Source organism: Genypterus blacodes, unplaced genomic scaffold (assembly GCF_046128005.1).
Source record: "Genypterus blacodes isolate CSIRO-AG114 ecotype Tasmania unplaced genomic scaffold, CSIRO-AGI_Gbla_v1 ptg000199l_1, whole genome shotgun sequence".
NCBI classification, from domain to species: Eukaryota; Metazoa; Chordata; class Actinopteri; order Ophidiiformes; family Ophidiidae; genus Genypterus; species Genypterus blacodes.
Window position 1 is genome coordinate 391,289 of NW_027466998.1, and position 22,633 is coordinate 413,921.

Below are 22,633 nucleotides of genomic sequence, written 5' to 3' on the forward strand. Positions count from 1 at the left end.
GTCTGAAATTTAAGCTCTCTCACTCCTTCCTTGCCCAAGATATGGGCGTTTCAAGTTCTCCTCAGCTGAAAAAAACATTGACCGCGGGGTCAACTTTTTCACCAAAAATTCAATATTCCCCAATTTGCCCCAAAATAACACAAATTGAAGACATTGCAGCCTGGATGCTGCGTCTAAAAATTTGAACACTCTAACTCCTTCCTTGCCCAAGATATGGGCGTTTCAAGTTTTCTCCAGTTGAAAAAACACGTTGACCGCGGGGTCAACATTTTCACCAAAAATTCAATATTCCCCAATTTGCCCCAAAATAACACAAATTGAAGCCATTGCAGCCTGGATGCTGTGTCTGAAATGTGAGCTCTCTCACTCCTTCCTTATCCAAGATATGGGCGTTTCAAGTTCTCCTCAGCTGAAAAAAACATTGACCGCGGGGTCAACATTTTCACCAAAAATTCAATGTTCCCCAATTTGCCCCAAAATAACACAAATTGTAGCCATTGCAGCCTGGATGCTGTGTCTGAAATGTGAGCTCTCTCACTCCTTCCTTATCCAAGATATGGGCGTTTCAAGTTTTCTCCAGTTGAAAAAACACGTTGACCGCGGGGTCAACATTTTCACCAAAAATTCAATATTCCCCAATTTGCCCCAAAATAACACAAATTGAAGCCATTGCAGCCTGGATGCTGTGTCTGAAATGTGAGCTCTCTCACTCCTTCCTTATCCAAGATATGGGCGTTTCAAGTTTTCTCCAGTTGAAAAAACACGTTGACCGCGGGGTCAACATTTTCACCAAAAATTCAATATTCCCCACTTTGCCCCAAAATGACACAAATTGAAGCCATTGCAGCCTGGATGCTGCGTCTAAAAATTTTAACACTCTAACTCCTTCCTTGCCCAAGATACGGGCGTTTCAAGTTATCTCCTCTGCTGAAAAAAACATTGACCGCGAGGTCAACTTTTTCACCAAAAATTCAATATTCCCCAATTTGCCCCAAAATAACACAAATTGATGCCATTCCTGCCTGGATGCTGCGTCTGAAATTTAAGCTCTCTCACTCCTTCCTTGCCCAAGATATGGGCGTTTCAAGTTCTCCTCAGCTGAAAAAAACATTGACCGCGGGGTCAACATTTTCACCAAAAATTCAATATTCCCCAATTTGCCCCAAAATAACACAAATTCATCCCATTGCAGCCTGGATGCTGTGTCTGAAATGAGAGCTCTCTCACTCCTTCCTTATCCAAGATATGGGCGTTTCAAGTTATCCTCAGCTGAAAAAAACATTGACCGCGGGGTCAACATTTTCACCAAAAATTCAATATTCCCCACTTTGCCCCAAAATAACACAAATTGAAGCCATTGCAGCCTGGATGCTGCGTCTAAAAATTTTAACACTCTAACTCCTTCCTTGCCCAAGATACGGCCGTTTCAAGTTATCTCCTCAGCTGAAAAAAACATTGACCGCGGGGTCAACTTTTTCACCAAAAATTCAATATTCCGCAATTTGCCCCAAAATAACACAAATTGATGCCATTCCTGCCTGGATGCTGCGTCTGAAATTTAAGCTCTCTCACTCCTTCCTTGCCCAAGATATGGGCGTTTCAAGTTCTCCTCAGCTGAAAAAAACATTGACCGCGGGGTCAACATTTTCACCAAAAATTCAATATTCCCCAATTTGCCCCAAAATAACACAAATTCATCCCATTGCAGCCTGGATGCTGTGTCTGAAATGTGAGCACTCTCACTCCTTCCTTATCCAAGATATGGGCGTTTCAAGTTCTCCTCAGCTGAAAAAAACATTGACCACGGGGTCAACTTTTTCACCAAAAATTCAATATTCCCCAATTTGCCCCAAAATAACACAAATTGATGCCATTCCTGCCTGGATGCTGCGTCTGAAATTTAAGCTCTCTCACTCCTTCCTTGCCCAAGATATGGGCGTTTCAAGTTCTCCTCAGCTGAAAAAAACATTGACCGCGGGGTCAACTTTTTCACCAAAAATTCAATATTCCCCACTTTGCCCCAAAATAACACAAATTGAAGCCATTGCAGCCTGGATGCTGTGTCTGAAATGTGAGCTCTCTCACTCCTTCCTTGCCCAAGATACGGGCGTTTCAAGTTATCTCCTCAGCTGAAAAAAACATTGACCGCGAGGTCAACTTTTTCACCAAAAATTCAATATTCCGCAATTTGCCCCAAAATAACACAAATTGATGCCATTCCTGCCTGGATGCTGCGTCTGAAATTTAAGCTCTCTCACTCCTTCCTTGCCCAAGATATGGGCGTTTCAAGTTCTCCTCAGCTGAAAAAAACATTGACCGCGGGGTCAACATTTTCACCAAAAATTCAATATTCCCCAATTTGCCCCAAAATAACACAAATTCATCCCATTGCAGCCTGGATGCTGTGTCTGAAATGTGAGCTCTCTCACTCCTTCCTTATCCAAGATATGGGCGTTTCAAGTTCTCCTCAGCTGAAAAAAACATTGACCGCGGGGTCAACTTTTTCACCAAAAATTCAATATTCCCCACTTTGCCCCAAAATAACACAAATTGAAGCCATTGCAGCCTGGATGCTGCGTCTGAAATTTAAGCTCTCTCACTCCTTCCTTGCCCAAGATATGGGCGTTTCAAGTTCTCCTCAGCTGAAAAAAACATTGACCGCGGGGTCAACATTTTCACCAAAAATTCAATATTCCCCAATTTGCCCCAAAATAACACAAATTCATCCCATTGCAGCCTGGATGCTGTGTCTGAAATGTGAGCTCTCTCACTCCTTCCTTATCCAAGATATGGGCGTTTCAAGTTCTCCTCAGCTGAAAAAAACATTGACCGCGGGGTCAACTTTTTCACCAAAAATTCAATATTCCCCACTTTGCCCCAAAATAACACAAATTGAAGCCATTGCAGCCTGGATGCTGCGTCTGAAATTTAAGCTCTCTCACTCCTTCCTTGCCCAAGAAATGGGCGTTTCAAGTTCTCCTCAGCTGAAAAAAACATTGACCGCGGGGTCAACTTTTTCACCAAAAATTCAATATTCCCCAATTTGCCCCAAAATAACACAAATTGATGCCATTCCTGCCTGGATGCTGCGTCTGAAATGTGAGCTCTCTCACTCCTTCCTTATCCAAGATATGGGCGTTTCAAGTTTTCTCCAGTTGAAAAAACAAGTTGACCGCGGGGTCAACATTTTCACCAAAAATTCAATATTCCCCAATTTGCCCCAAAATAACACAAATTGAAGCCATTGCAGCCTGGATGCTGCGTCTAAAAATTTTAACACTCTAACTCCTTCCTTGCCCAAGATACGGCCGTTTCAAGTTATCTCCTCAGCTGAAAAAAACATTGACCGCGAGGTCAACTTTTTCACCAAAAATTCAATATTCCCCAATTTGCCCCAAAATAACACAAATTGAAGCCATTGCAGCCTGGATGCTGTGTCTGAAATGTGAGCTCTCTAACTCCTTCCTTGCCCAAGATATGGGCGTTTCAAGTTCTCCTCAGCTGAAAAAAACATTGACCGCGGGGTCAACATTTTCACCAAAAATTCAATATTCCCCAATTTGCCCCGAAATAACACAAATTGAAGCCATTGCAGCCTGGATGCTGTGTCTGAAACGTGAGCTCTCTCACTCCTTCCTTATCCAAGATATGGGCGTTTCAAGTTCTCCTCAGCTGAAAAAAACATTGACCGCGGGGTCAACATTTTCACAAAAAATTCAATATTCCCCAATTTGCCCCAAAATGACACAAATTGAAGCCATTGCAGCCTGGATGCTGCGTCTAAAAATTTTAACACTCTAACTCCTTCCTTGCCCAAGATACGGGCGTTTCAAGTTATCTCCTCTGCTGAAAAAAACATTGACCGCGAGGTCAACTTTTTCACCAAAAATTCAATATTCCCCAATTTGCCCCAAAATAACACAAATTGATGCCATTCCTGCCTGGATGCTGCGTCTGAAATTTAAGCTCTCTCACTCCTTCCTTGCCCAAGATATGGGCGTTTCAAGTTCTCCTCAGCTGAAAAAAACATTGACCGCGGGGTCAACATTTTCACCAAAAATTCAATATTCCCCAATTTGCCCCAAAATAACACAAATTCATCCCATTGCAGCCTGGATGCTGTGTCTGAAATGTGAGCTCTCTCACTCCTTCCTTATCCAAGATATGGGCGTTTCAAGTTCTCCTCAGCTGAAAAAAACATTGACCGCGGGGTCAACATTTTCACCAAAAATTCAATATTCCCCAATTTGCCCCAAAATAAAACAAATTGAAGCCATTGCAGCCTGGATGCTGTGTCTGAAACGTGAGCTCTCTCACTCCTTCCTTATCCAAGATATGGGCGTTTCAAGTTCTCCTCAGCTGAAAAAAACATTGACCGCGGGGTCAACATTTTCACCAAAAATTCAATATTCCCCAATTTGCCCCAAAATAACACAAATTGAAGCCATTGCAGCCTGGATGCTGCGTCTAAAAATTTTAACACTCTAACTCCTTCCTTGCCCAAGATACGGCCGTTTCAAGTTATCTCCTCAGCTGAAAAAAACATTGACCGCGAGGTCAACTTTTTCACCAACAATTCAATATTCCCCAATTTGCCCCAAAATAACACAAATTGATGCCATTTCTGCCTGGATGCTGCGTCTGAAATTTAAGCTCTCTCACTCCTTCCTTGCCCAAGATATGGGCGTTTCAAGTTCTCCTCAGCTGAAAAAAACATTAACCGCGGGGTCAACTTTTTCACCAAAAATTCAATATTCCCCACTTTGCCCCAAAATCACACAAATTGAAGCCATTGCAGCCTGGATGCTGTGTCTGAAATGTGAGCTCTCTCACTCCTTCCTTGTCCAAGATATGGGCGTTTCAAGTTTTCTCCAGTTGAAAAAACACGTTGACCGCGGGGTCAACATTTTCACCAAAAATTCAATATTCCCCAATTTGCCCCAAAATAACACAAATTGAAGCCATTGCAGCCTGGATGCTGTGTCTGAAATGTGAGCTCTCTCACTCCTTCCTTATCCAAGATATGGGCGTTTCAAGTTTTCTCCAGTTGAAAAAACACGTTGACCGCGGGGTCAACATTTTCACCAAAAATTCAATATTCCCCAATTTGCCCCAAAATAACACAAATTGAAGCCATTGCAGCCTGGATGCTGTGTCTGAAATGTGAGCTCTCTCACTCCTTCCTTATCCAAGATATGGGCGTTTCAAGTTTTCTCCAGTTGAAAAAACACGTTGACCGCGGGGTCAACATTTTCACCAAAAATTCAATATTCCCCAATTTGCCCCAAAATAACACAAATTGAAGCCATTGCAGCCTGGATGCTGTGTCTGAAATGTGAGCTCTCTCACTCCTTCCTTATCCAAGATATGGGCGTTTCAAGTTCTCCTCAGCTGAAAAAAACATTGACCGCGGGGTCAACATTTTCACCAAAAATTCAATATTCCCCACTTTGCCCCAAAATAACACAAATTGAAGCCATTGCAGCCTGGATGCTGCGTCTGAAATTTAAGCTCTCTCACTCCTTCCTTGCCCAAGATATGGGCGTTTCAAGTTCTCCTCAGCTGAAAAAAACATTGACCGCAGGGTCAACATTTTCACCAAAAATTCAATATTCCCCACTTTGCCCCAAAATAACACAAATTGAAGCCATTGCAGCCTGGATGCTGTGTCTGAAATGTGAGCTCTCTCACTCCTTCCTTGCCCAAGATATGGGCGTTTCAAGTTATCTCCTCAGCTGAAAAAAACATTGACCGCGAGGTCAACTTTTTCACCAAAAATTCAATATTCCCCAATTTGCCCCAAAATAACACAAATTGATGCCATTCCTGCCTGGATGCTGCGTCTGAAATTTAAGCTCTCTCACTCCTTCCTTGCCCAAGATATGGGCGTTTCAAGTTCTCCTCAGCTGAAAAAAACATTGACCGCGGGGTCAACTTTTTCACCAAAAATTCAATATTCCCCAATTTGCCCCAAAATAACACAAATTGAAGACATTGCAGCCTGGATGCTGCGTCTAAAAATTTGAACACTCTAACTCCTTCCTTGCCCAAGATATGGGCGTTTCAAGTTTTCTCCAGTTGAAAAAACACGTTGACCGCGGGGTCAACATTTTCACCAAAAATTCAATATTCCCCAATTTGCCCCAAAATAACACAAATTGAAGCCATTGCAGCCTGGATGCTGTGTCTGAAATGTGAGCTCTCTCACTCCTTCCTTATCCAAGATATGGGCGTTTCAAGTTCTCCTCAGCTGAAAAAAACATTGACCGCGGGGTCAACATTTTCACCAAAAATTCAATGTTCCCCAATTTGCCCCAAAATAACACAAATCGTAGCCATTGCAGCCTGGATGCTGTGTCTGAAATGTGAGCTCTCTCACTCCTTCCTTATCCAAGATATGGGCGTTTCAAGTTTTCTCCAGTTGAAAAAACACGTTGACCGCGGGGTCAACATTTTCACCAAAAATTCAATATTCCCCAATTTGCCCCAAAATAACACAAATTGAAGCCATTGCAGCCTGGATGCTGTGTCTGAAATGTGAGCTCTCTCACTCCTTCCTTATCCAAGATATGGGCGTTTCAAGTTTTCTCCAGTTGAAAAAACACGTTGACCGCGGGGTCAACATTTTCACCAAAAATTCAATATTCCCCAATTTGCCCCAAAATAACACAAATTGATGCCATTCCTGCCTGGATGCTGCGTCTGAAATTTAAGCTCTCTCACTCCTTCCTTGCCCAATATATGGGCGTTTCAAGTTCTCCTCAGCTGAAAAAAACATTGACCGCGGGGTCAACATTTTCACCAAAAATTCAATATTCCCCAATTTGCCCCAAAATAACACAAATTGAAGCCATTGCAGCCTGGATGCTGTGTCTGAAATGTGAGCTCTCTCACTCCTTCCTTGCCCAAGATACGGGCGTTTCAAGTTATCTCCTCAGCTGAAAAAAACATTGACCGCGGGGTCAACATTTTCACCAAAAATTCAATATTCCCCACTTTGCCCCAAAATGACACAAATTGAAGCCATTGCAGCCTGGATGCTGTGTCTGAAATGTGAGCTCTCTCACTCCTTCCTTGCCCAAGATACGGGCGTTTCAAGTTATCTCCTCAGCTGAAAAAAACATTGACCGCGGGGTCAACATTTTCACCAAAAATTCAATATTCCCCAATTTGCCCCAAAATAACACAAATTGATGCCATTCCTGCCTGGATGCTGCGTCTGAAATTTAAGCTCTCTCACTCCTTCCTTGCCCAAGATATGGGCGTTTCAAGTTCTCCTCAGCTGAAAAAAACATTGACCGCGGGGTCAACTTTTTCACCAAAAATTCAATATTCCCCACTTTGCCCCAAAATAACACAAATTGAAGCCATTGCAGCCTGGATGCTGTGTCTGAAATGTGAGCTCTCTCACTCCTTCCTTGCCCAAGATACGGGCGTTTCAAGTTATCTCCTCAGCTGAAAAAAACATTGACCGCGGGGTCAACTTTTTCACCAAAAATTCAATATTCCCCACTTTGCCCCAAAATAACACAAATTGAAGCCATTGCAGCCTGGATGCTGCGTCTGAAATTTAAGCTCTCTCACTCCTTCCTTGCCCAAGATATGGGCGTTTCAAGTTTTCTCCAGTTGAAAAAACAAGTTGACCGCGGGGTCAACATTTTCACCAAAAATTCAATATTCCCCAATTTGCCCCAAAATAACACAAATTGATGCCATTCCTGCCTGGATGCTGCGTCTGAAATGTGAGCTCTCTCACTCCTTCCTTATCCAAGATATGGGCGTTTCAAGTTTTCTCCAGTTGAAAAAACAAGTTGACCGCGGGGTCAACATTTTCACCAAAAATTCAATATTCCCCAATTTGCCCCGAAATAACACAAATTGAAGCCATTGCAGCCTGGATGCTGTGTCTGAAATGTGAGCTCTCTAACTCCTTCCTTGCCCAAGATATGGGCGTTTCAAGTTCTCCTCAGCTGAAAAAAACATTGACCGCGGGGTCAACATTTTCACAAAAAATTCAATATTCCCCAATTTGCCCCGAAATAACACAAATTGAAGCCATTGCAGCCTGGATGCTGTGTCTGAAACGTGAGCTCTCTCACTCCTTCCTTATCCAAGATATGGGCGTTTCAAGTTCTCCTCAGCTGAAAAAAACATTGACCGCGGGGTCAACATTTTCACAAAAAATTCAATATTCCCCAATTTGCCCCAAAATGACACAAATTGAAGCCATTGCAGCCTGGATGCTGCGTCTAAAAATTTTAACACTCTAACTCCTTCCTTGCCCAAGATACGGGCGTTTCAAGTTATCTCCTCTGCTGAAAAAAACATTGACCGCGAGGTCAACTTTTTCACCAAAAATTCAATATTCCCCAATTTGCCCCAAAATAACACAAATTGATGCCATTCTTGCCTGGATGCTGCGTCTGAAATTTAAGCTCTCTCACTCCTTCCTTGCCCAAGATATGGGCGTTTCAAGTTCTCCTCAGCTGAAAAAAACATTGACCGCGGGGTCAACATTTTCACCAAAAATTCAATATTCCCCACTTTGCCCCAAAATAACACAAATTGAAGCCATTGCAGCCTGGATGCTGTGTCTGAAATGTGAGCTCTCTCACTCCTTCCTTGCCCAAGATACGGGCGTTTCAAGTTATCTCCTCAGCTGAAAAAAACATTGACCGCGAGGTCAACTTTTTCACCAAAAATTCAATATTCCGCAATTTGCCCCAAAATAACACAAATTCATCCCATTGCAGCCTGGATGCTGTGTCTGAAATGTGAGCTCTCTCACTCCTTCCTTATCCAAGATATGGGCGTTTCAAGTTATCTCCTCAGCTGAAAAAAACATTGACCGCGGGGTCAACTTTTTCACCAAAAATTCAATATTCCCCACTTTGCCCCAAAATAACACAAATTGAAGCCATTGCAGCCTGGATGCTGTGTCTGAAATTTAAGCTCTCTCACTCCTTCCTTATCCAAGATATGGGCGTTTCAAGTTCTCCTCAGCTGAAAAAAACATTGACCGCGGGGTCAACTTTTTCACCAAAAATTCAATATTCCCCAATTTGCCCCAAAATAACACAAATTGATGCCATTCCTGCCTGGATGCTGCGTCTGAAATGTGAGCTCTCTCACTCCTTCCTTATCCAAGATATGGGCGTTTCAAGTTCTCCTCAGCTGAAAAAAACATTGACCGCGGGGTCAACATTTTCACCAAAAATTCAATATTCCCCACTTTGCCCCAAAATAACACAAATTGAAGCCATTGCAGCCTGGATGCTGTGTCTGAAATGTGAGCTCTCTCACTCCTTCCTTGCCCAAGATACGGGCGTTTCAAGTTATCTCCTCAGCTGAAAAAAACATTGACCGCGAGGTCAACTTTTTCACCAAAAATTCAATATTCCGCAATTTGCCCCAAAATAACACAAATTCATCCCATTGCAGCCTGGATGCTGTGTCTGAAATGTGAGCTCTCTCACTCCTTCCTTATCCAAGATATGGGCGTTTCAAGTTATCTCCTCAGCTGAAAAAAACATTGACCGCGGGGTCAACTTTTTCACCAAAAATTCAATATTCCCCACTTTGCCCCAAAATAACACAAATTGAAGCCATTGCAGCCTGGATGCTGTGTCTGAAATTTAAGCTCTCTCACTCCTTCCTTATCCAAGATATGGGCGTTTCAAGTTCTCCTCAGCTGAAAAAAACATTGACCGCGGGGTCAACTTTTTCACCAAAAATTCAATATTCCCCAATTTGCCCCAAAATAACACAAATTGATGCCATTCCTGCCTGGATGCTGCGTCTGAAATGTGAGCTCTCTCACTCCTTCCTTATCCAAGATATGGGCGTTTCAAGTTCTCCTCAGCTGAAAAAAACATTGACCGCAGGGTCAACATTTTCACAAAAAATTCAATATTCCCCAATTTGCCCCAAAATGACACAAATTGAAGCCATTGCAGCCTGGATGCTGCGTCTAAAAATTTTAACACTCTAACTCCTTCCTTGCCCAAGATACGGGCGTTTCAAGTTATCTCCTCTGCTGAAAAAAACATTGACCGCGAGGTCAACTTTTTCACCAAAAATTCAATATTCCCCAATTTGCCCCAAAATAACACAAATTGATGCCATTCCTGCCTGGATGCTGCGTCTGAAATTTAAGCTCTCTCACTCCTTCCTTGCCCAAGATATGGGCGTTTCAAGTTCTCCTCAGCTGAAAAAAACATTGACCGCGGGGTCAACATTTTCACCAAAAATTCAATATTCCCCACTTTGCCCCAAAATAACACAAATTGAAGCCATTGCAGCCTGGATGCTGCGTCTAAAAATTTTAACACTCTAACTCCTTCCTTGCCCAAGATACGGCCGTTTCAAGTTATCTCCTCAGCTGAAAAAAACATTGACCGCGAGGTCAACTTTTTCACCAAAAATTCAATATTCCCCAATTTGCCCCAAAATAACACAAATTGATGCCATTTCTGCCTGGATGCTGCGTCTGAAATTTAAGCTCTCTCACTCCTTCCTTGCCCAAGATATGGGCGTTTCAAGTTCTCCTCAGCTGAAAAAAACATTGACCGCGGGGTCAACATTTTCACCAAAAATTCAATATTCCCCAATTTGCCCCAAAATAACACAAATTCATCCCATTGCAGCCTGGATGCTGTGTCTGAAATGTGAGCTCTCTCACTCCTTCCTTATCCAAGATATGGGCGTTTCAAGTTCTCCTCAGCTGAAGAAAACATTGACCGCGGGGTCAACTTTTTCACCAAAAAAACAATATTCCCGAATTTGCCCCAAAATAACACAAATTGAAGCCATTGCAGCCTGGATGCTGTGTCTGAAATGTGAGCTCTCTCACTCCTTCCTTGCCCAAGATACGGGCGTTTCAAGTTATCTCCTCAGCTGAAAAAAACATTGACCGCGGGGTCAACATTTTCACCAAAAATTCAATATTCCCCAATTTGCCCCAAAATAACACAAATTCATCCCATTGCAGCCTGGATGCTGTGTCTGAAATGTGAGCTCTCTCACTCCTTCCTTATCCAAGATATGGGCGTTTCAAGTTCTCCTCAGCTGAAAAAAACATTGACCGCGGGGTCAACATTTTCACCAAAAATTCAATATTCCCCACTTTGCCCCAAAATAACACAAATTGAAGCCATTGCAGCCTGGATGCTGTGTCTGAAATGTGAGCTCTCTCACTCCTTCCTTGCCCAAGATACGGGCGTTTCAAGTTATCTCCTCAGCTGAAAAAAACATTGACCGCGAGGTCAACTTTTTCACCAAAAATTCAATATTCCGCAATTTGCCCCAAAATAACACAAATTCATCCCATTGCAGCCTGGATGCTGTGTCTGAAATGTGAGCTCTCTCACTCCTTCCTTATCCAAGATATGGGCGTTTCAAGTTCTCCTCAGCTGAAAAAAACATTGACCACGGGGTCAACTTTTTCACCAAAAATTCAATATTCCCCAATTTGCCCCAAAATAACACAAATTGATGCCATTCCTGCCTGGATGCTGCGTCTGAAATTTAAGCTCTCTCACTCCTTCCTTGCCCAAGATATGGGCGTTTCAAGTTCTCCTCAGCTGAAAAAAACATTGACCGCGGGGTCAACTTTTTCACCAAAAATTCAATATTCCCCACTTTGCCCCAAAATAACACAAATTGAAGCCATTGCAGCCTGGATGCTGTGTCTGAAATGTGAGCTCTCTCACTCCTTCCTTGCCCAAGATACGGGCGTTTCAAGTTATCTCCTCAGCTGAAAAAAACATTGACCGCGGGGTCAACTTTTTCACCAAAAATTCAATATTCCCCACTTTGCCCCAAAATAACACAAATTGAAGCCATTGCAGCCTGGATGCTGCGTCTGAAATTTAAGCTCTCTCACTCCTTCCTTGCCCAAGATATGGGCGTTTCAAGTTCTCCTCAGCTGAAAAAAACATTGACCGCGGGGTCAACTTTTTCACCAAAAATTCAATATTCCCCAATTTGCCCCAAAATAACACAAATTGATGCCATTGCAGCCTGGATGCTGTGTCTGAAATGTGAGCTCTCTAACTCCTTCCTTGCCCAAGATATGGGCGTTTCAAGTTCTCCTCAGCTGAAAAAAACATTGACCGCGGGGTCAACATTTTCACAAAAAATTCAATATTCCCCAATTTGCCCCAAAATGACACAAATTGAAGCCATTGCAGCCTGGATGCTGCGTCTAAAAATTTTAACACTCTAACTCCTTCCTTGCCCAAGATACGGGCGTTTCAAGTTATCTCCTCTGCTGAAAAAAACATTGACCGCGAGGTCAACTTTTTCACCAAAAATTCAATATTCCCCAATTTGCCCCAAAATAACACAAATTGATGCCATTCCTGCCTGGATGCTGCGTCTGAAATTTAAGCTCTCTCACTCCTTCCTTGCCCAAGATATGGGCGTTTCAAGTTCTCCTCAGCTGAAAAAAACATTGACCGCGGGGTCAACATTTTCACCAAAAATTCAATATTCCCCAATTTGCCCCAAAATAACACAAATTCATCCCATTGCAGCCTGGATGCTGTGTCTGAAATGTGAGCTCTCTCACTCCTTCCTTATCCAAGATATGGGCGTTTCAAGTTCTCCTCAGCTGAAAAAAACATTGACCGCGGGGTCAACATTTTCACCAAAAATTCAATATTCCCCACTTTGCCCCAAAATAACACAAATTGAAGCCATTGCAGCCTGGATGCTGCGTCTAAAAATTTTAACACTCTAACTCCTTCCTTGCCCAAGATACGGCCGTTTCAAGTTATCTCCTCAGCTGAAAAAAACATTGACCGCGAGGTCAACTTTTTCACCAAAAATTCAATATTCCCCAATTTGCCCCAAAATAACACAAATTGATGCCATTTCTGCCTGGATGCTGCGTCTGAAATTTAAGCTCTCTCACTCCTTCCTTGCCCAAGATATGGGCGTTTCAAGTTTTCTCCAGTTGAAAAAACACGTTGACCGCGGGGTCAACATTTTCACCAAAAATTCAATATTCCCCAATTTGCCCCAAAATAACACAAATTGAAGCCATTGCAGCCTGGATGCTGTGTCTGAAACGTGAGCTCTCTCACTCCTTCCTTATCCAAGATATGGGCGTTTCAAGTTCTCCTCAGCTGAAAAAAACATTGACCGCGGGGTCAACATTTTCACAAAAAATTCAATATTCCCCAATTTGCCCCAAAATAACACAAATTGAAGCCATTGCAGCCTGGATGCTGCGTCTAAAAATTTTAACACTCTTACTCCTTCCTTGCCCAAGATACGGGCGTTTCAAGTTATCTCCTCTGCTGAAAAAAACATTGACCGCGAGGTCAACTTTTTCACCAAAAATTCAATATTCCCCAATTTGCCCCAAAATAACACAAATTGATGCCATTCCTGCCTGGATGCTGCGTCTGAAATTTAAGCTCTCTCACTCCTTCCTTGCCCAAGATATGGGCGTTTCAAGTTCTCCTCAGCTGAAAAAAACATTGACCGCGGGGTCAACATTTTCACCAAAAATTCAATATTCCCCAATTTGCCCCAAAATAACACAAATTGAAGCCATTGCAGCCTGGATGCTGTGTCTAAAATGTGAGCTCTCTCACTCCTTCCTTGTCCAAGATATGGGCGTTTCAAGTTTTCTCCAGTTGAAAAAACACGTTGACCGCGGGGTCAACATTTTCACCAAAAATTCAATATTCCCCAATTTGCCCCAAAATAACACAAATTGATGCCATTCCTGCCTGGATGCTGCGTCTGAAATTTAAGCTCTCTCACTCCTTCCTTGCCCAAGATATGGGCGTTTCAAGTTCTCCTCAGCTGAAAAAAACATTGACCGCGGGGTCAACATTTTCACCAAAAATTCAATATTCCCCAATTTGCCCCAAAATAACACAAATTCATCCCATTGCAGCCTGGATGCTGTGTTTGAAATGTGAGCTCTCTCACTCCTTCCTTATCCAAGATATGGGCGTTTCAAGTTCTCCTCAGCTGAAAAAAACATTGACCGCGGGGTCAACTTTTTCACCAAAAAAACAATATTCCCCAATTTGCCCCAAAATAACACAAATTGAAGCCATTGCAGCCTGGATGCTGTGTCTGAAATGTGAGCTCTCTCACTCCTTCCTTGCCCAAGATACGGGCGTTTCAAGTTATCTCCTCAGCTGAAAAAAACATTGACCGCGGGGTCAACATTTTCACCAAAAATTCAATATTCCCCACTTTGCCCCAAAATAACACAAATTGAAGCCATTGCAGCCTGGATGCTGTGTCTGAAATGTGAGCTCTCTCACTCCTTCCTTATCCAAGATATGGGCGTTTCAAGTTCTCCTCAGCTGAAAAAAACATTGACCGCGGGGTCAACTTTTTCACCAAAAAATTCAATATTCCCCAATTTGCCCCAAAATAACACAAATTGATGCCATTCCTGCCTGGATGCTGCGTCTGAAATGTGAGCTCTCTCACTCCTTCCTTATCCAAGATATGGGCGTTTCAAGTTCTCCTCAGCTGAAAAAAACATTGACCGCGGGGTCAACATTTTCACAAAAAATTCAATATTCCCCAATTTGCCCCGAAATAACACAAATTGAAGCCATTGCAGCCTGGATGCTGTGTCTGAAATGTGAGCTCTCTAACTCCTTCCTTGCCCAAGATATGGGCGTTTCAAGTTATCTCCTCTGCTGAAAAAAACATTGACCGCGAGGTCAACTTTTTCACCAAAAATTCAATATTCCCCAATTTGCCCCAAAATAACACAAATTGATGCCATTCCTGCCTGGATGCTGCGTCTGAAATTTAAGCTCTCTCACTCCTTCCTTGCCCAAGATATGGGCGTTTCAAGTTCTCCTCAGCTGAAAAAAACATTGACCGCGAGGTCAACTTTTTCACCAAAAATTCAATATTCCCCAATTTGCCCCAAAATAACACAAATTGATGCCATTCCTGCCTGGATGCTGCGTCTGAAATTTAAGCTCTCTCACTCCTTCCTTGCCCAAGATATGGGCGTTTCAAGTTCTCCTCAGCTGAAAAAAACATTGACCGCGAGGTCAACTTTTTCACCAAAAATTCAATATTCCCCAATTTGCCCCAAAATAACACAAATTGATGCCATTCCTGCCTGGATGCTGCGTCTGAAATTTAAGCTCTCTCACTCCTTCCTTGCCCAAGATATGGGCGTTTCAAGTTCTCCTCAGCTGAAAAAAACATTGACCGCGGGGTCAACATTTTCACCAAAAATTCAATATTCCCCAATTTGCCCCAAAATAACACAAATTCATACCATTGCAGCCTGGATGCTGTGTCTGAAATGTGAGCTCTCTCACTCCTTCCTTATCCAAGATATGGGCGTTTCAAGTTCTCCTCAGCTGAAAAAAACATTGACCGCGGGGTCAACATTTTCACCAAAAATTCAATATTCCCCACTTTGCCCCAAAATAACACAAATTGAAGCCATTGCAGCCTGGATGCTGCGTCTAAAAATTTTAACACTCTAACTCCTTCCTTGCCCAAGATACGGCCGTTTCAAGTTATCTCCTCAGCTGAAAAAAACATTGACCGCGAGGTCAACATTTTCACCAAAAATTCAATATTCCCCAATTTGCCCCAAAATAACACAAATTGAAGCCATTGCAGCCTGGATGCTGTGTCTGAAATGTGAGCTCTCTCACTCCTTCCTTATCCAAGATATGGGCGTTTCAAGTTCTCCTCAGCTGAAAAAAACATTGACCGCGGGGTCAACATTTTCACCAAAAATTCAATATTCCCCACTTTGCCCCAAAATAACACAAATTGAAGCCATTGCAGCCTGGATGCTGTGTCTGAAATGTGAGCTCTCTCACTCCTTCCTTGCCCAAGATACGGGCGTTTCAAGTTATCTCCTCAGCTGAAAAAAACATTGACCGCGAGGTCAACTTTTTCACCAAAAATTCAATATTCTGCAATTTGCCCCAAAATAACACAAATTGATGCCATTCCTGCCTGGATGCTGCATCTGAAATTTAAGCTCTCTCACTCCTTCCTTGCCCAAGATATGGGCGTTTCAAGTTCTCCTCAGCTGAAAAAAACATTGACCGCGGGGTCAACTTTTTCACCAAAAATTCAATGTTCCCCAATTTGCCCCAAAATAACACAAATTCATCCCATTGCAGCCTGGATGCTGTGTCTGAAATGTGAGCTCTCTCACTCCTTCCTTATCCAAGATATGGGCGTTTCAAGTTCTCCTCAGCTGAAAAAAACATTGACCGCGGGGTCAACTTTTTCACCAAAAAAACAATATTCCCCAATTTGCCCCAAAATAACACAAATTGAAGCCATTGCAGCCTGGATGCTGCGTCTAAAAATTTGAACACTCTAACTCCTTCCTTGCCCAAGATATGGGCGTTTCAAGTTTTCTCCAGTTGAAAAAACACGTTGACCGCGGGGTCAACATTTTCACCAAAAATTCAATATTCCCCAATTTGCCCCAAAATAACACAAATTGAAGCCATTGCAGCCTGGATGCTGTGTCTGAAATGTGAGCTCTCTCACTCCTTCCTTATCCAAGATATGGGCGTTTCAAGTTCTCCTCAGCTGAAAAAAACATTGACCGCGGGGTCAACATTTTCACCAAAAATTCAATGTTCCCCAATTTGCCCCAAAATAACACAAATTCATCCCATTGCAGCCTGGATGCTGTGTCTGAAATGTGAGCTCTCTCACTCCTTCCTTATCCAAGATATGGGCGTTTCAAGTTCTCCTCAGCTGAAAAAAACATTGACCGCGGGGTCAACATTTTCACCAAAAATTCAATGTTCCCCAATTTGCCCCAAAATAACACAAATTCATCCCATTGCAGCCTGGATGCTGTGTCTGAAATGTGAGCTCTCTCACTCCTTCCTTATCCAAGATATGGGCGTTTCAAGTTCTCCTCAGCTGAAAAAAACATTGACCGCGGGGTCAACATTTTCACCAAAAATTCAATGTTCCCCAATTTGCCCCAAAATAACACAAATTCATCCCATTGCAGCCTGGATGCTGTGTCTGAAATGTGAGCTCTCTCACTCCTTCCTTATCCAAGATATGGGCGTTTCAAGTTCTCCTCAGCTGAAAAAAACATTGACCGCGGGGTCAACATTTTCACCAAAAATTCAATGTTCCCCAATTTGCCCCAAAATAACACAAATTCATCCCATTGCAGCCTGGATGCTGTGTCTGAAATGTGAGCTCTCTCACTCCTTCCTTATCCAAGATATGGGCGTTTCAAGTTCTCCTCAGCTGAAAAAAACATTGACCGCGGGGTCAACATTTTCACCAAAAATTCAATATTCCCCACTTTGCCCCGAAATAACACAAATTGAAGCCATTGCAGCCTGGATGCTGCGTCTGAAATTTTAGCTCTCTCACTCCTTCCTTGCCCAAGATATGGGCGTTTCAAGTTCTCCTCAGCTGAAAAAAACATTGACCGCGGGGTCAACATTTTCACCAAAAATTCAATATTCCCCAATTTGCCCCAAAATAACACAAATTCATCCCATTGCAGCCTGGATGCTGTGTCTGAAATGTGAGCTCTCTCACTCCTTCCTTATCCAAGATATGGGCGTTTCAAGTTCTCCTCAGCTGAAAAAAACATTGACCACGGGGTCAACTTTTTCACCAAAAATTCAATATTCCCCAATTTGCCCCAAAATAACACAAATTGAAGCCATTGCAGCCTGGATGCTGCGTCTGAAATTTAAGCTCTCTCACTCCTTCCTTGCCCAAGATATGGGCGTTTCAAGTTCTCCTCAGCTGAAAAAAACATTCACCGCGGGGTCAACATTTTCACCAAAAATTCAATATTCCCCAATTTGCCCCAAAATAACACAAATTCATCCCATTGCAGCCTGGATGCTGTGTCTGAAATGTGAGCTCTCTCACTCCTTCCTTGTCCAAGATATGGGCGTTTCAAGTTTTCTCCAGTTGAAAAAACACGTTGACCGCGGGGTCAACATTTTCACCAAAAATTCAATATTCCCCAATTTGCCCCAAAATAACACAAATTGAAGCCATTGCAGCCTGGATGCTGTGTCTGAAATGTGAGCTCTCTCACTCCTTCCTTATCCAAGATATGGGCGTTTCAAGTTCTCCTCAGCTGAAAAAAACATTGACCGCGGGGTCAACTTTTTCACCAAAAATTCAATATTCCCCAATTTGCCCCAAAATAACACAAATTGAAGCCATTGCAGCCTGGATGCTGTGTCTGAAATGTGAGCTCTCTCACTCCTTCCTTGCCCAAGATATGGGCGTTTCAAGTTATCTCCTCAGCTGAAAAAAACATTGACCGCGGGGTCAACTTTTTCACCAAAAAAACAATATTCCCCAATTTGCCCCAAAATAACACAAATTGAAGACATTGCAGCCTGGATGCCGCGTCTAAAAATTTGAACACTCTAACTCCTTCCTTGCCCAAGATATGGGCGTTTCAAGTTTTCTCCAGTTGAAAAAACACGTTGACCGCGGGGTCAACATTTTCACCAAAAATTCAATATTCCCCAATTTGCCCCAAAATAACACAAATTGAAGCCATTGCAGCCTGGATGCTGTGTCTGAAATGTGAGCTCTCTCACTCCTTCCTTATCCAAGATATGGGCGTTTCAAGTTTTCTCCAGTTGAAAAAACACGTTGACCGCGGGGTCAACATTTTCACCAAAAATTCAATATTCCCCAATTTGCCCCAAAATAACACAAATTGAAGCCATTGCAGCCTGGATGCTGTGTCTGAAATGTGAGCTCTCTCACTCCTTCCTTGTCCAAGATATGGGCGTTTCAAGTTTTCTCCAGTTGAAAAAACACGTTGACCGCGGGGTCAACATTTTCACCAAAAATTCAATATTCCCCAATTTGCCCCAAAATAACACAAATTCATCCCATTGCAGCCTGGATGCTGTGTCTGAAATGTGAGCTCTCTCACTCCTTCCTTATCCAAGATATGGGCGTTTCAAGTTCTCCTCAGCTGAAAAAAACATTGACCGCGGGGTCAACTTTTTCACCAAAAAAACAATATTCCCCACTTTGCCCCAAAATAACACAAATTGAAGCCATTGCAGCCTGGATGCTGCGTCTAAAAATTTGAACACTCTAACTCCTTCCTTGCCCAAGATATGGGCGTTTCAAGTTTTCTCCAGTTGAAAAAACACGTTGACCGCGGGGTCAACATTTTCACCAAAAATTCAATATTCCCCAATTTGCCCCAAAATAACACAAATTGAAGCCATTGCAGCCTGGATGCTGTGTCTGAAATGTGAGCTCTCTCACTCCTTCCTTATCCAAGATATGGGCGTTTCAAGTTTTCTCCAGTTGAAAAAACACGTTGACCGCGGGGTCAACATTTTCACCAAAAATTCAATATTCCCCAATTTGCCCCAAAATAACACAAATTGAAGCCATTGCAGCCTGGATGCTGTGTCTGAAATGTGAGCTCTCTCACTCCTTCCTTATCCAAGATATGGGCGTTTCAAGTTTTCTCCAGTTGAAAAAACACGTTGACCGCGGGGTCAACATTTTCACCAAAAATTCAATATTCCCCAATTTGCCCCAAAATAACACAAATTGAAGCCATTGCAGCCTGGATGCTGCGTCTAAAAATTTGAACACTCTAACTCCTTCCTTGCCCAAGATATGGGCGTTTCAAGTTTTCTCCAGTTGAAAAAACACGTTGACCGCGGGGTCAACATTTTCACCAAAAATTCAATATTCCCCAATTTGCCCCAAAATAACACAAATTGAAGCCATTGCAGCCTGGATGCTGTGTCTGAAATGTGAGCTCTCTCACTCCTTCCTTATCCAAGATATGGGCGTTTCAAGTTCTCCTCAGCTGAAAAAAACATTGACCGCGGGGTCAACATTTTCACCAAAAATTCAATGTTCCCCAATTTGCCCCAAAATAACACAAATTCATCCCATTGCAGCCTGGATGCTGTGTCTGAAATGTGAGCTCTCTCACTCCTTCCTTATCCAAGATATGGGCGTTTCAAGTTCTCCTCAGCTGAAAAAAACATTGACCGCGGGGTCAACATTTTCACCAAAAATTCAATGTTCCCCAATTTGCCCCAAAATAACACAAATTCATCCCATTGCAGCCTGGATGCTGTGTCTGAAATGTGAGCTCTCTCACTCCTTCCTTATCCAAGATATGGGCGTTTCAAGTTCTCCTCAGCTGAAAAAAACATTGACCGCGGGGTCAACATTTTCACCAAAAATTCAATGTTCCCCAATTTGCCCCAAAATAACACAAATTCATCCCATTGCAGCCTGGATGCTGTGTCTGAAATGTGAGCTCTCTCACTCCTTCCTTATCCAAGATATGGGCGTTTCAAGTTCTCCTCAGCTGAAAAAAACATTGACCGCGGGGTCAACATTTTCACCAAAAATTCAATATTCCCCACTTTGCCCCGAAATAACACAAATTGAAGCCATTGCAGCCTGGATGCTGCGTCTGAAATTTTAGCTCTCTCACTCCTTCCTTGCCCAAGATATGGGCGTTTCAAGTTCTCCTCAGCTGAAAAAAACATTGACCGCGGGGTCAACATTTTCACCAAAAATTCAATGTTCCCCAATTTGCCCCAAAATAACACAAATTCATCCCATTGCAGCCTGGATGCTGTGTCTGAAATGTGAGCTCTCTCACTCCTTCCTTATCCAAGATATGGGCGTTTCAAGTTCTCCTCAGCTGAAAAAAACATTGACCGCGGGGTCAACATTTTCACCAAAAATTCAATATTCCCCACTTTGCCCCGAAATAACACAAATTGAAGCCATTGCAGCCTGGATGCTGCGTCTGAAATTTTAGCTCTCTCACTCCTTCCTTGCCCAAGATATGGGCGTTTCAAGTTCTCCTCAGCTGAAAAAAACATTGACCGCGGGGTCAACATTTTCACCAAAAATTCAATATTCCCCAATTTGCCCCAAAATAACACAAATTCATCCCATTGCAGCCTGGATGCTGTGTCTGAAATGTGAGCTCTCTCACTCCTTCCTTATCCAAGATATGGGCGTTTCAAGTTCTCCTCAGCTGAAAAAAACATTGACCACGGGGTCAACTTTTTCACCAAAAATTCAATATTCCCCAATTTGCCCCAAAATAACACAAATTGAAGCCATTGCAGCCTGGATGCTGCGTCTGAAATTTAAGCTCTCTCACTCCTTCCTTGCCCAAGATATGGGCGTTTCAAGTTCTCCTCAGCTGAAAAAAACATTGACCGCGGGGTCAACTTTTTCACCAAAAATTCAATATTCCCCAATTTGCCCCAAAATAACACAAATTGAAGCCATTGCAGCCTGGATGCTGTGTCTGAAATGTGAGCTCTCTCACTCCTTCCTTGCCCAAGATATGGGCGTTTCAAGTTATCTCCTCAGCTGAAAAAAACATTGACCGCGGGGTCAACTTTTTCACCAAAAAAACAATATTCCCCAATTTGCCCCAAAATAACACAAATTGAAGACATTGCAGCCTGGATGCCGCGTCTAAAAATTTGAACACTCTAACTCCTTCCTTGCCCAAGATATGGGCGTTTCAAGTTTTCTCCAGTTGAAAAAACACGTTGACCGCGGGGTCAACATTTTCACCAAAAATTCAATATTCCCCAATTTGCCCCAAAATAACACAAATTGAAGCCATTGCAGCCTGGATGCTGTGTCTGAAATGTGAGCTCTCTCACTCCTTCCTTATCCAAGATATGGGCGTTTCAAGTTTTCTCCAGTTGAAAAAACACGTTGACCGCGGGGTCAACATTTTCACCAAAAATTCAATATTCCCCAATTTGCCCCAAAATAACACAAATTGAAGCCATTGCAGCCTGGATGCTGTGTCTGAAATGTGAGCTCTCTCACTCCTTCCTTGTCCAAGATATGGGCGTTTCAAGTTTTCTCCAGTTGAAAAAACACGTTGACCGCGGGGTCAACATTTTCACCAAAAATTCAATATTCCCCAATTTGCCCCAAAATAACACAAATTCATCCCATTGCAGCCTGGATGCTGTGTCTGAAATGTGAGCTCTCTCACTCCTTCCTTATCCAAGATATGGGCGTTTCAAGTTCTCCTCAGCTGAAAAAAACATTGACCGCGGGGTCAACTTTTTCACCAAAAAAACAATATTCCCCACTTTGCCCCAAAATAACACAAATTGAAGCCATTGCAGCCTGGATGCTGCGTCTAAAAATTTGAACACTCTAACTCCTTCCTTGCCCAAGATATGGGCGTTTCAAGTTTTCTCCAGTTGAAAAAACACGTTGACCGCGGGGTCAACATTTTCACCAAAAATTCAATATTCCCCAATTTGCCCCAAAATAACACAAATTGAAGCCATTGCAGCCTGGATGCTGTGTCTGAAATGTGAGCTCTCTCACTCCTTCCTTATCCAAGATATGGGCGTTTCAAGTTTTCTCCAGTTGAAAAAACACGTTGACCGCGGGGTCAACATTTTCACCAAAAATTCAATATTCCCCAATTTGCCCCAAAATAACACAAATTGAAGCCATTGCAGCCTGGATGCTGTGTCTGAAATGTGAGCTCTCTCACTCCTTCCTTATCCAAGATATGGGCGTTTCAAGTTTTCTCCAGTTGAAAAAACACGTTGACCGCGGGGTCAACATTTTCACCAAAAATTCAATATTCCCCAAT